At 41.2% G+C, this 14747-nt stretch overlaps 1 long non-coding RNA gene across 1 annotated transcript in view; it reads right to left on the minus strand.

Moving 5' to 3' along the window:
• Positions 1-11558, minus strand: part of LOC140849210 (uncharacterized) — a 55339-nt gene extending 43781 nt beyond the window's left edge. The window contains exons 1-2 of the long non-coding RNA XR_012130933.1: positions 11539-11558; positions 10444-10487 (exon numbers count right to left, since the gene is read on the minus strand). This is a non-coding gene — a long non-coding RNA (uncharacterized lncRNA). The remainder of the gene's footprint in view (positions 1-10443; positions 10488-11538) is intronic.
• Between the last annotated feature and the right edge of the window lie 3189 nt (positions 11559-14747).

Genomic DNA, 14747 nt, shown 5'->3' on the forward strand with positions numbered 1-14747 from the left:
TACCTATCTATTTGGGTTCCCCTTCTCAACACTGTAGTTTGGAAATTGCCCTCAAATAGAAAGCCTAAGTAATGACAGAGCCAAGTACTGTGCTAGACATTAGAAACCAACAGCAAGCAATGTTGATAGACAGTTCTCTGACTTCATGAAAATTATACTTTATTGGGGAAGAAGGGCAAAAAGAATAATAATTTAAATTTACAGATTTAAAAAATAAAATAGTAAGTTGCATACAGGAAACAAACAAGGAGTGATATACAATGATGAATTAGGGTGACTTCCTTAGATGGAATAGTCAGGGAAGATATCTCAGAGAAGGTATATAAACTACAACTTTAAGGATAAGGACATACCTACCACAGAAGGAATAGGGGAAGTGCACTCTAGGAAAGGAAATTTATATACAAAGTCCTTGAGATGACAAATAGTATATAAATAACTGCAAGAAGAACTATATCGTGAACACAGTGAACACTGGCACAGTGGTGAAGCATTAGACTGGTCAAATAGATAAGAGCTAGATCCTGTGGGGCTTTGCAACTTGTATTAATGAGTCTGAATTTTCTGGATGCAAAGGAAGTCATTGAAAGTTTTAAATAGAAGAATGATATGATTCAATTTAAATTCTAAAGAAGATTACTCTTGCTATTATATGGAGAATGAATAAGAGAAGAACAAAATTGGAAGATAGGAGATCAGTATAGACAGTATTATAACAATTGGATGAGAGGTAATAGACCAAGTTGTCAGTGAAGGTGATAATAATTGGATGGATGTGAGGAAGGCATATCTTAGAAGCAAAACTGAAAAGACTGTTAATGAGTTGACTATGGGATGTGAAAGAAAAGTGGAATTGACATGACTTCAAGCTTCTTGACTTGAATAATTTGGTAAATATTCATGCCACTTACAGAAAGAATAAAGACTTTTATTCTTTTGAGGAATGAGATATGGATCAAGGTGTCTAATGGTGAGGCAGTTTCTACATGCATATATTGTACTACAAGATAACACCAGAAAGACTGAGGGTTCTGATGGACACTTTAAAGTGAGGGTAGTCTGTGGAAATTATGTCAAAGGACACTTTAAGTGAGGGTAGTCTGTGGAAATTCTGAGTTCTGTTTGGGAGAATATTAACATTGGGATATCTATTAGAGAGCCAAGTGGAAATAAAGCAACCATTTGCATTATAGAACTAGAATTAAAAGTTGAGTTCTAAATTTCTCACCTTAAGAACCAATTTTTCCTCATGTAAAAAATGTAACCATTTACATTTTTTGTGAAAGGATCCATTTTCCTCATGTGAAAATATAACAGAGACTGGAGTTATGCAGCCCCATGCCAAGGAATGTCTGGAGCCATCATAAGTTGGAAGAAACAGAATGATTCTCCCGAAGAGACTTTGTAGGGAACATGTCCTTGCTGATACCCTGATTTCATATTCTGACCTCCAAAAATGTAAGAAAATTCATTTCTACTTTCTAATTCATCAACTTTATTGTAACTTGTTATATGGTAGCCTTAGGATACTAATGCAACACTATTCACTGGATAGTCTAAGAAATACCTCAGGGAATCTACATACAGCTGGCACCAACCCTGTGTTGTCAGTGACTACCCAAACCTGAATTCCCAGAATGCCTTGCAGCTATACCTACCTGAATTAAGTCACTGTTTCCTGTGGTCATTCATTTATCTCACATAAAACTTTCTATTTTTTCATCTTTGTTTTTAAATATGCAACACAGGGTGATGAGGCAAACACCAGATTTGGAACGTAATCTTGATTCTGCTCCTGGCTAGTCATTTCACTTACCAGGAGCTTATTTTTCATGAGTAAAAGTTAGTGAAAAACTTAGGCGGGATGATCTCAACAAAAGGTCAACATGGACTCTCCTTTTCATGGGAGGTTTTTGCCCTATAAGCCCTGCATCCCAGGAAACCTCTCAGTCCTGAGCAAACTACATATGTTTTCATCTTATTTGAAAGGTCCTCCCAGCTCTAACACTCCAGCACTTCATTACCCAAAGCCTTTCACTGATATTTTACATTTATAATATTTTTCTTTTCATCTCATCCTCCTGATTCCATTCTTAGAGTCTTAAGGCAAAAGTCCTTTGATCCATATAAATGTTGATCTAGTTCCAGAAGAACTTCATGCCTTTAGATTAGCCTGGAGATCCACCCCTAAAATTAACATAACATTTAGAGGACAAGAACATTTTAGGTTTTCATTAATTCTTAAGATCCTATATCAGATACAAAATATTCCTATGGAACACCCTATTCTATTGTGATTCTTCAGTTATATGATAGGATTACCTTATGTAACAGGGTAGCCCAAGGCAATGATGATGGGAATCAATATAACTGATGAATGAGTACATCCATCAACAGCTCTCCTTTTTTCATCTAGGGCTTTTTGACTAAGGCCTAGTTTATTCTTCAGCTTAACCTTTAACATGCTATTCTCTCTTCTTCCAGTTACCTTAATCAATTAAGTAGCATTGGAAGGAGGACAGAAAACAGAATTCCAGAGTGTATATGAAGCTACGTGGATAAAAAGTGCTGAGATATGAATCAACACAGTCACCTAGATAACCCTATTCTCAAGACAAAACTTCAAAGGAAATATTAATCACCTGTATACACCATGCCTTATACTGGCCCCTACCCCAAAAGACTCCATAAAACCCTAAGCCCTAAACCCTTTGAACACCTCTCACCTCTCTCTGAGGCTGCCTGCACTCTCCCCTTCAAATGTGTACTTTTCTTTAGATACAACTTCCTTGCCTTTTGGCTTATTGTCCTTTGTCTCTGATTTCCTTCTTACGACAAAGACAAGAATCCAAATGTTAAGTGGGCTCAAAGGAGCCCCTCCAACATCCATCACCCATGGTTAAATGTCTTTGTCACTTAGCTTTTTCATTCAACCTTTTAGTCTTAAACGCAAGCCTTTTCTCTCTCCCTATTTCATTTCAGACAAGTATGGAAGTGGCTGGAGGACCACTGATTATGGGAGCTTGCACATTCCTGTCCCCTGGGTGACCCAGATAGGACAGTAGCCATACAATCATGTCCTTTAGCCGCCTACCTGAACATCTCCTTTCCTTTATTTTGGAAAGTTCCAAGAACATAAACTCACTCAGTCCAGTGCTCTGCAGCTCTCTCAGCTCTGGAGTGGCATGGATATCATCCCTGCACTATGCAAATCCAAGTGGACACTGGACACCAGGTGACCCTGGCTTTAGGAGTAGGCAAAAGATTTGCCCTGTGCCAAGCAGGAATTCCATAAGCTTTCCTTTTCTCCCTCTGTTCTTCCTTGCTTTCCACCACTTGCTCAGCTACACAAGTAAAAGGCCCACTCTTCCGGACACTAGCAACTCATGACACTTCTATTATTTTCACTTTGTAAATTCCTTTCTGGTTGGCACTCATTTGACGTCTCTCAAATTCTCTCCTGATCAGAGTGAATAGCCCTCTCCCAGGTTTAGATCTCACCTAGCCAGCAGGGAGACCTCCCCAAATGGGACTTCCCAACATCTTGATTCCATTCTTTGGACTCTTTCATAATCCTTCTTTACTATTCACTATTTCACTATAGTGAAAGTCAGTTGCATGAGAAAGGAAAACAAATCAAATTCTGAAGTTGCAAACCATCTCTTTGGCTTCCTTAGACAGGGCCATTCAAAAAGCTAACTTTTTTTTCAATATAATACATATAATTATATGATTATTATTATACAGTAACCATGATTAATATAATAATCATTCCTGCCGTCCACAGCAAACATTCAAGAGAAGGGAGGAGATGCCTATTCTATTGCCTTGAAAGAATTTCCAAGAAAACAAAACGGCTTTCATGCTTAATCACACAAGGTTGGCATGCTAACATGAATTATGTAATAAATAACCCATTGCAGTTATTTTAAAGGCAATAGATTTCTCTTCCCAACATGATACTTCAAGGAAATAAGGATTAAACAAATATATCTACAAAACATATTATACATCACCCAGTGAAAATTTCCTGTGATTTTTTTAAATTAGAAGGAAAAAATGGAATATTTATCTTGGAGGAATATGCAGTGATGCACCTCATTATTTGTTAGAATTTTATAATAAGTGGACTTTACCTGTCTCTAGCACAGATTAAATCTCTGATGTGCTAGAGTCATCAATAAAAACAATGTCAGTATTGCCTCTAATAGACCCCCAATGCAGCAAAGCTTTGATGTGTGGAGTTAGGAAAATCTCTGAATTTTATATTAGTCTGTGCATTGGTCCCAAAATAGTGGTAATTTTTGTTCTCAAATCTTGCAAGAGAACAACTCCTCCAGTTTTTATTTGCAGCTTCCTCTGAACCTAGGAGTTAGACAGAAATCCACGGAACTGAGCTAATGACAGAGTGACAGCCCATATTGTATTCATACTCACCCACTCTCCCCACCCTATTGCTAGAGAAGCCCCATGCACCTGATATTATCTTGGTCCTTTATGTAAACACACTCCTGTGGCCTTTCCTTCCAAGTTGTCAGATATGCCCAGACATGTCTACAGCCCACAGAACACAGATTAGACTTAAAATAAGCTTTTTGACAAGAGAAGGGTCTCTACCTGCTGCCTCCTGATTTCCAGCCCTGTGATTCCTGCCTGTGGCTTCAGGATGCCTCGGCTTTTAGAACTACTCCTGGTTCATATTTAGGGGCACATGTGCAACAGTTTCAAGGATGGATCTCAAGCCTCCTTGCCAAGTTTTCTCAGCTTTTGAGCTCCAGCATAAATAACAAGGCTTCTGCCATTGTTCAGCAGCCAAGTCCCCACCTTTGTACTGAGATCAGGAAGCTGGACCTCAGTTCCTGCCTCAATAACCTGCACTGGGATCTCTACATCCCCAGGAACTGGGTCTGTAAGCACCCCTTCCACCTCAGCAAACTCTTCTCATAGAGGCCTGACCCTCCCCAGGATGCCTTACTCAGCACCTGTAACATTTTGCGCTTTTCTTCTGACACTATTCTTAAGGCAGCAATAGCAGGAAATCAGGTTGGATACTATTTTGGACAGCTGTGAAATCCAGAGAAAGAAACTCAGACTTGATTCAGTGGAAAATGGAGAGCCAGACTAAGCACTTGAGCAGGAATGCAACAGAAGACAATCGAATGAATACAGGGAGATCTGTACACAGTTCCTGCTCCCTTTGCCCTCGTCATGGGTCAGACAAGCTCATTCTGCTCTGCTCTTTCAACTCTGAAAGTGAAATAGAAATAAGCACTTTTGAGAGCTGGTTATTCTTATACTCACCTGTTTCCTCTTCTTTTTTCTATCACTTTATTACCATCACAGTTTTATTATTTAAGCACAATAGAAACAAGGCTTTTTGTGTTTTTTTTTTTATTTAAGATGTAATGTACTTGGAAAACATCCAGAGGAAAATTGAAGCCAACTTGGGCATTCTCAAATATCTTAAGTGCCTTTCCAAATGTTTAATTTCCAAAACAATTCAAGATACATTTTGTAGGACGTTTTCCATTTCTTACTTAAACGCATGTGGGCTTTAAGGAAAAGAGAATACAAGCTTTTCTTACCCCTTCACATTTCAGTAGGCCAAATGTGATTTGGAAAGAGCTACTTGATATCCAAGGAAACCTTTCTACTTTCTAATGAGTTGTTTTTCCCTTAAAAGGGGTAAAAAGAATTCTAATGAAAACCAACTCAGAATTCTCCAAGTATAACAGAGACTTAAGCAATAATTATTCAACTCCATGTGTTTGTTTCCTAGTAACATGCTCCTCTCCCTCATACATTTTAAAAGATATTTCATATTCTTGGTTTAATTCCCACCCTTAAATCTACATGTCCATTTTCATGGCCGTAGTGGAGTGCAGCTAAGCCAGTGTATAATGGCTTTCAACAGCTTTTGCTATCACATTGATGTGGGTGTAGATTTTACCCTAGTTCCAAAATAGTGGAAGCAACAGTGATTGGGAAACCCAGAGCAGAATAGAGAAGGCTAAAACTCACTGCAGAAAGGCCAGTTTAAAAAAACATGGACTGAAAGTATAGCACATAATATTGAGGGTTCCCCAGAAATATAAGACACAAAGAAATAAGTTTATGAATGAGAGTTTCGCAGCGATGCAATATCCTTGGATGTTTTTCTCTACTTCTTCCATGCATAGGAGCATGAAGAATGTGTATGCAATGGACTAGCTTGGATAGTGGGAGACAGATAAGGCCAAGTACCTGACCACATGGTACAGATGCTCACTTTTAAAGACTGATGAACATGACAGTAAAAATAAATATACCTTTTTAGAAGCAAATAATGGAATTTGAAAACAAGAGTTTGAGTACTAGCCCTATAAGTTTGCTAGCTGAGTAAGCAGAGACCGACCGAACCACTCAAAACACTCAGTTTCTTTATGTGGTTAAAGGGATAATATCTATCTCAGAGAGTAGCCCAAGAATATGTCATTTCAGAGATTTTCATCAGTCCTCCCATACATGTACCTTCTTTTTCCATTTGGAAATCAGAGACCTACAGATACTCTCTCCCTAGCACTTTCATTAGCAAGGACTGAGATAACCAAAAACAGACTTTGAAATTATAAAATACAAAACAATTTTTAAAAAGGAAAAGATTACATTATTGAGAGACAGCTGCACACTAGGTGGGTAAACAAAGTGAAGTGCCCCAGGGAGGCAAAGACAGAATATCCAGGAGAGCTCAGTCTTCCTCACTCAACCAAGTGAAAGTCAACTTGGCTCAGAGATGTGAAACCACCCTGGGAGGCTGTTCCAGATACTGTGAACCCACAGATGTCTGAACCTGCGTCATCCAAATATCCCCCAACCCTGCTTACCTGCATCACTAGTTTGCTTTATAAAAGGACCTGACCTTTTGGAAGTTTCCCGGACTAGGGATAACCCAGCCAGCTTTGGGTAAATTGCAAGAGAGCATCTCCTTGCCTAGACTCTTGTGTGGACCAAACTAACACCTTGAACTTCTAGAAAACAATTCAGTCATTAAGAGTGGAAAGAGTTAGGATCCTTGCAGAAAACAGATGGCCCACTTAAAGTGGGTAGTATGAAGAGATTTTAATAAAAAGAACATTGTTACAGTATGGGAAGGGAAATGTAAGCAGGGCGGGGACTTAGGGGACAAAGAGATTTATTGACCTTAAGCCTGAAGGTTTGAAGAAGCTCCTAAGGGTTCTCAGAGGCAAAGAAATATGTTTGGAGTTGGTCATCTTACAAGATAACAGCCTGACTGGTGACTACACCCATCCTCAAGGGAGTAAAGACCCCATGCCCGTCTCACCCTCCTCTTGCATCCTCTCTCTTGCCCACTGGCTAACCAACTGGAAGCCAGAGGACGAAGGGGGTCCCCTGATGATCCATGCAGGCAGTCCTCAGGGCACAGAGCAACATGAGAATGAACCCAAATATGCAGAGAAGATATGCAGCCCAGAGAGATTTCCTGGTTGCTTACCCTTATGGGTTGAATTTTTCCCCACAAAAAGATATGTTGAAGTCTGAATTCCCCAACATCTCAGACTATGAACTTACTAAGCAACAGGGAATAGCAGTATAGGGATGTAAAAGTCTTCCCTTCTAGGTTCTTTAGCTGGTCTAATAATTAAATTGACATAAGATGGATTAAGGGGAGAAACAAAAAGAGAAGTTTAATAACATGTACGTCACCTGTATACCCAAGAAATATATCCAGGAAATATATCCCCGTATATCCAGGAAAATTGAGTAACTCCGAAACAGCCGAATCCATCACCTTAAATATTATTTTCAGCTAAAGACCAAAGATGATGGTCAGGAGGGGAAGCCAGCTGGGGAGGTTACCAGGAAAAGCTCAGTATACAAGGGTAAGGCTGTTATGCAGATTTAAATCATTTTCTTCTCCATTGATATAGTTCTAGAGAGTGGGTCATCCCCCTTTACCTGGTAGGCAGTGAAACACCTTAAAAAGGATATTTACCTCATTAATGTAAATGTCTCTTTAAAAAGGTTAATTCCTACGTGGTGTTCAAAGCTTCTCTTAAAAGTTTCTTCAAAATAACCAGCTTAAAATAATCAATACGCCAAAGAGGCATATCTTGTGGCAAAATTCTCCCCTCTTCTGAAGGAATTAAGTTAAAATGAGGCCATTACAGTGGCCCCTAATTTCGTATGACTAGTGTCCTTACAGAAATGGGGAAATTTGCACCCAGAAACAAGCACAGAGGAAGGACCACGGGGAGAAGGAACGACCACAGGGAGAAACTGGTGGTGTGGCTAGAACGGCGCATCTGCGAACCACGGAGTGCCCAAGCGCCAGGAGGTGAGCGGGGTGAGGAGGGATATCCCTGACAGCCAGCAAAGAGCACGGCCCTGCTGACACCTTCATCTGGGACTTTCTGCCTCCAGAGCTGTGAGAAAATAAATGTTTGCTAAGTTTTTGTTTGCTGTTACAACAGCATTGGGAAACTGATACACTTGCTAAAGGGCGATTGGCCCCGGGAGTGAAGAGCCTTCATTTCTCAGAGCAGATGGTAGATTCAAAATGAACCTTAAAGGAAATTACATCCAACATTTTATTTTACAAATAAGAAAATTGAGACATGAGAGACTTGCTCACAGCCACACAAGTGGTGACCAAGACAGAACAGCTGATCCCAGGAAGGCTTTCCGTCTGCCCCCCATTGACAGGTCAGTGAACCATTCTCAGCCTCGCAAGCTAAAACACTGCGCGAGCCCCTGCAACACCCCCCCACCCAGGATATTTTCTAAATTAAAGGACTCTCCAGAATGAATGACAAGTGGCACCTTCTTCTGAACTCTCAAATCTCTGCAGTACTAGCAGCTTTTAAAGGGGCACCCAACTAAAGAATATAGTTAGAAATGAAAAATTTGCCTTTGTTCATTTTCAGTGCTAAAGAAAAATGTCTAATAACCCTGAGAAAGATGACCAAAAACACTTGAGGACGAAGTGTTTCTTTGTGAATTTGCAATATTTTTTAAAAGTTACCTAAACAAAGCTCATTCTTTGAAAACTGACTGCTCCACACATATCCTAAAGAAATGATAAGAAACTACACAGTCAGCAGTGTAGAAATTAAAAAAAAACAAAACAGAACAGGCTGGGGTGGGAGAGGGCAGGTTGAGAGAAAGACAGAGAGCTCCACCCAGAACAAATAGATTTCCTACAGCACTGCCATGTTCCTTATCTAGAGGAAGGTTCAGTTTTCTGGTCAATCAACCCCAGCAGATCTTCTGAGGGTTGGCCACACCTTGGGCTGGAGAATGTTCAGGAAGGAATGTGGGAAGGAAAAGGGGAGAGGCGGTTTCCTGATAGGTCAGCTGCTGGCAAGCATCTGGACCCTGGGAAAGTCTCGGTGGTGGCATTCCTCTCTTTGGAGGGGAACCAGAGCAGCAGGAACACTGCTGTGGTCCATTGATGGCACTCCCGGGTACACCTGAGCAGCACAGGCAGCCGGCGGTGGGTTCTGCCACGACACGTCCTGGGCTTTCGGCAGTGTGCTTTCCTCCCTGGTTCGAGCCTGCTGCCAAGAGGCAGTGTTGTTCTCAAGGCCAGTTCTCTCTGAGGGAGACAATCAGCCTCACACAGACTAAGGACATGAATAACAAGAAAGGCAAACCAGCTAAAGAGTCCCACCAGAAGCTACAGGTCGCCACCCTGGCTGGCAGTTCTCCCAGAGGACAGGTATGTTCTGTCTACCACAGTGATTCTTTTATGTGCACAGTCTGATTAGTCTGCAGAGGTCCAAGTACGTACAAGGGCTGGTGTCCTCCCACAGAAGGCAACTCAGAAATTATGTAAAAGCTAGTTAAAGGGCCACACTCCATGCTTCTCACCTCGGGGAGCCCAAGCCCTCCGAGGACAGCATGCTGAGGAGACAAGTGGAGACTTTCTGCCTTAACTAGAGCACCACTAAAAGTAACACTCATTTAATGGAGGCTAAATGACCTTATTTCTAGACCAGTTTTTCTCCTATAGGGAAGAGTTTCTTCTCTGACTTCCAAAACTAAGCTATTGATGAGGAGGCCTTTAACCATTTTAAGAGTTTCCTGAAATTAGGTCAGTGTAGAAGAGAGACAAAATAAACCAAGAAAAATCGATATAAAATGCTCTCTTTGGAACAAGAGTTCCTATTTCTTAAGAGACTAGCTGGAGAGCAGCTGTTAGGATAATTTATTTGCTGTATTTTCTCTTTCAGATATGACTGAACACTTGGCTCTTCCTAAGCTTTCTGAAGGCTCCACGGCCTTCAAATCTGGTGCATCAGTGACCTCTAGAGGACACAATTTGGGTCCAGGCCCAACGTTAAGATGAAAAATTCATTGCTCTGGAGAGGTGAATGTATTGTCAATTTTATAGCTGCAAAATTGCTCTTAGCTCATCTAGCACAAGAGATTTCAAGAAATTACCTTTCCCCAGGTAAAATCTCCAAGGTGTCAAATGGTCCATTTTCCTGTTAATGAGAGAAGTTTATTGTTGATGAAAATCAAAGACAGATTTTTTCTTTCCCAAGACAGAGTTCATTTACCAAAGGATCCCAGCTAGGCTGAAACATTAGAGACTGACTTAAGTGGGTATCTTCATCTACTCTTGGCCTGCTCTGCATGCCTCAGCTTCCTGCTCAGTTCTCAACACAATAGCTTGAGAAAATCAGAAAAAGCATCCAGAGAAGTTATTCCTGAATCCCTCAAAGCTGACAAGGATTTGAGCAAAGTTACCAGCCAGGCTTGACCCTGTTTTCCCTGACCAGCAGGACTTTTCAACCAGTTGAGTGGGGTTAGGAGGTCGTTAGGGCCGTAGGAGTCAAGTAGAGAAATTGAGCAACGGGGCTGTAATCTTCCTTAGGCTTTCATCCAGGTCCTGGGACAGAGCTGCCTTTCTGTTCTCACACAGAGCCAGGAGCCTTACATCAGTTCCTCGCTCAGGTAGTAACATAGACTCCATGCTACTTACTCATGGGGACAGAAATCAGCTTACATGCCGCGTATGACCATTTAGAATTAAGTCATAGTATGACTGAATACGAATTAATTTTTATTTAAAACCACTGACATTCTGGTCACTTTGCACTCATTTTCACAACAGCCCTGCAATAAATGTTATTCTCTTCATTTTGCTGATAAGAAACTAAAAGAAACCCAGAGAGCTCAAATTGAGAAAATCATACATGGAACCAAGGTTTGCTTCCAGGTGTGTGATTTCCACTGTATCACAAAGCCTCATCATCAAATGTTAGAGCAGAAAAAGACTGTGCACTCAGTTCAATCTATTCACTTTTTAAATGAAGAGCCTGAGGAAGTAAAAATGACATGCATGCCTCAGGCCACACAGTTAGTAGCAGAGCTGGAGTTAATAGCATCTACTTCCCAGGCCAGGGTTGGGTCTCAACACAAAATGCATAGTAATTCCCTTCCTGCCTTTGCAAGAATGATAGAGGAACCATAGGATCAACATAAATACCAGAAAGTAATTCTCCTTTACCATTCCTTCTCCACTAACCTCACCTTGGGCTTCCACAGTGGAGAGCTCTTTTTGAGGACCCCTAAGGAACCCTGCCAGGCTCCCACCTGGCCCCAATGCCTTCCTCACTGTGATATAATGAATCATAAGAAATACATTATTTGGTCATTCACATGACCAAATATATATTTCCCAGGTAAATTTGGTCTTCATCCACACTTCCTGAAAACACTGCAGTCTTAAAGGTGAAACAGGTGTTTTGTCATGTTAATGAGAGACTTTAGGACCCCCCACCCCCACCCAATGGCGAGTGTGGAGTCGGGGAGGGGATACAGCTGGAGGCCGAATCAGCCAATGGCCAATAATTTAGTCATTTATGACGAGGCAATGAAGACCTCACAAAAACCCCTGAGAAGAGCTTGTTTCTCTCTCTCTGCTCTACCTGCTCTGCCCGGTTGGACCCTGCTTCTTGGTCAGAGAGCTTCCATGCTTGGGGACCAGGATGCTTGCACGTGCCACCGAGCCAGGCCCCAGGCTCCAGGAGGACAGAAGCTCCTTTATTTATTCACACACCTGGAAGCAAACCTTGGTTCCATGTATGATTTTCTCAAGTTGAGCTCTCTGGGTTTCTTTCCATTTCTTATCAGTAAAATGAAGAGAATAACATTTATTGCAGGGCTGTTGTGAAAATTAACTGTACTGCAGCAGGGGTCCCTTACCCTATGTCTCTCTTCATCTGGCTGTTAACTTGTATCCTTTATAGTATCATTTATTAGACTGTTAAGTGTTTTCCTGAGTTCTGTGAGCTGCTTTAGCAAATTAGTTGAACCTACGGGGGAAGACATGGGAACCTCCAGTCTGCAGTCTGGGGCTTCTTCCAGTGGGCGTCTGGAGATGGGGGGAGGGCAGTCCTGTAGGACGGACGGAGCCCGTAACCTGGGAATCTGGTGCTGTCTCCAGACTGACAGCAACAGAATTGAGTTGAGTTCTCAGACACCCTGCTGATTTTTGAGAATTGCTTGGTGTTAGTGTGTGTGGGAAGACCCCCTCTCACATGCTTACACATGGGAATCAGGTCTGGGAACCCAAAAGGAGATGGAGTTATACCACTATTACTGCTGTGTATAATATTGTTATTGTCATGCATATATGTAGGGAAAAAATACACCATTGTATCTGCTGTTGGACAAGTGGGAATCACATTCACAATTTTCTCCTCTGTGCCGATGTCTTTATATCTATACGGGAAAGCAAGTGGACTCTGTAAGGCAGAAGCAAAAGTCCATTAAAAAGAATAAAGAAAAGCTGCAGGCTTTAAGACTCAAGATTAGGAGAGAGAGGATAATAGAGACTGGAAAGCACGATGGCATTTCTACAGTTGGAAGTTTTAGCTTTCTCTAAGAAACTACTTCTCATATGACTTCTGGAAAACCCCATTCATTTCTCACAGGGAGTTTCTGCCTCCAAATTTAAATTCTATAAAAAAAATTCTTATCCTGTTAAGTTTTACAAATAAATAAAACGGTGGCATACTTTAAGTTGGACTGTTCTACTGATAAAGGATAGAATCCATTTTACACAAGAATTTTCTTTCTTCCACCCACTTCCTGTCTCACTCCTCAAGTTAACATTTCTCAAAAAGGCTTTAGTTCTTTTGAGGCTCTTATCAGTGAAATGTTGTTTGCAGTTTCAGTGAAGATTTGTTGAGTCTAAGGTTAAAGCGAACGAAATGGTGGTTTGAGGATTATCTGGGCGTTTCGGTGATCTCTAGTAGCCCTGTCCCCAAGTCATGGTGGATGCCAGTTGTCAGCGACTCATCTTTGCTCTAAAAGGAAGTGGTTTCTGGGACCATTTTGATCCTCAAGGCCAGCTGTTAAGAAGTGATAAGCCTCCTTCATTATGAGAAATCAGGGCTTTCCTAACTGGCTAAGGAACTCAGCAAACAGAATCTTGTTGGTTTGACCTTTAGGGATCATTATAGTGAGTCAGGTGAATTCCCACATTGGCTGGCCAGTAAACTGGAGTTTTAGTAATCCCTGTGAAAGTACAGAGAGACAAACAGCCGTGTACCATGAGGGGCTGCCGGGTGAAGGACTGTGACGGAGCAGAAGGAAGGGAGTTAGAGCACTCTGATGCTTTGAAGCTTTCCCCTGAGTTTTGATGTTTTGACTTGCCATGTTCAAATGTCAAGGCCAGTGGGACGACTACAGCAAGCACTGATTAGAGAAGTCCTTACAACCTTCTCCTCCCTCCTTAAGCCGTAGTGGAGCAGCTCTTAACTGTACTGCAGCAGGGGTCCCAGCTAGTAGGAAATTGAAGACATTTTCTTGAGAATTATGTGTCATTCACCTACTTCCAATTACTTTCTTGAGAAGGATGGTTAGTACAGCTTTATGAGGAGTTTTTTCAAACACAGCAATTATTTTTGCAGCAGCCCTTTACTGATGTAAGTCTATGGCTGAACAGACTATTGTCTAACCTCTCACCACTCCCTGAGTTCTGCAGCAAGGAAGCTCTGGCACACTGAGGCCTCCCATACTGCAAAGCAAACCCATCCTTCTCAGTAAGCAGATGCCTAGTAACAATTAGACTCAGAGGGAAAGAGCTTTCAGCTGAGAAGTGCTAAGGGTGGTAAACAGAGAACACAGAAGCACTTAAAAGTGTGAGAAAATTGGATAAATATGAAAAGCAACATTTAATATGTACCTTTCTCTGCAGGCTGAGAAGACAAAACAAGTCTTCCTAGGACTAAATATAGGCACAGATAAAAGTAAAGCAGGATAAAGCAAGGATCTGGCTTACAGCTGCAATATTGCTTTTCCAAGTTTAAGGATATGGAGCTGGGGGGTTCTAATCAAGTCATAGATTATTAGGGTCCTAGAGAGCAGAAAATGCCAAGAATATGACATCAGATAGCTCAGTGATGTCCAGGCTGATGCAAACTACCAGTTGGAAGAGGGGTTTTATTGAATCAATTTTGTAATGCCCTTTCAAATTTTCCAGGAGCAAGTAGATGAGTTGACTTACTTTACAGACCGTGAGGCAGAGCACAGACACTCAAATAATCATGAGCCCTATAAACAGAGACCACAGCTATTCTCCAGGCCAACTGTGAAGCACTACCTCATCAGAAAAAATACCACATAACTTTTTAGGTATCTGGACAATTTTGTTAATGACATCTATACTCTTTGAAAATCAAAGCTGTTTCTGTGTACATTTAAGCAGTTAGCAATTAAAGGGCCACTTTGTT

This window comes from Manis javanica, chromosome 1, assembly GCF_040802235.1.
Source record: "Manis javanica isolate MJ-LG chromosome 1, MJ_LKY, whole genome shotgun sequence".
NCBI lineage: Eukaryota > Metazoa > Chordata > Mammalia > Pholidota > Manidae > Manis > Manis javanica.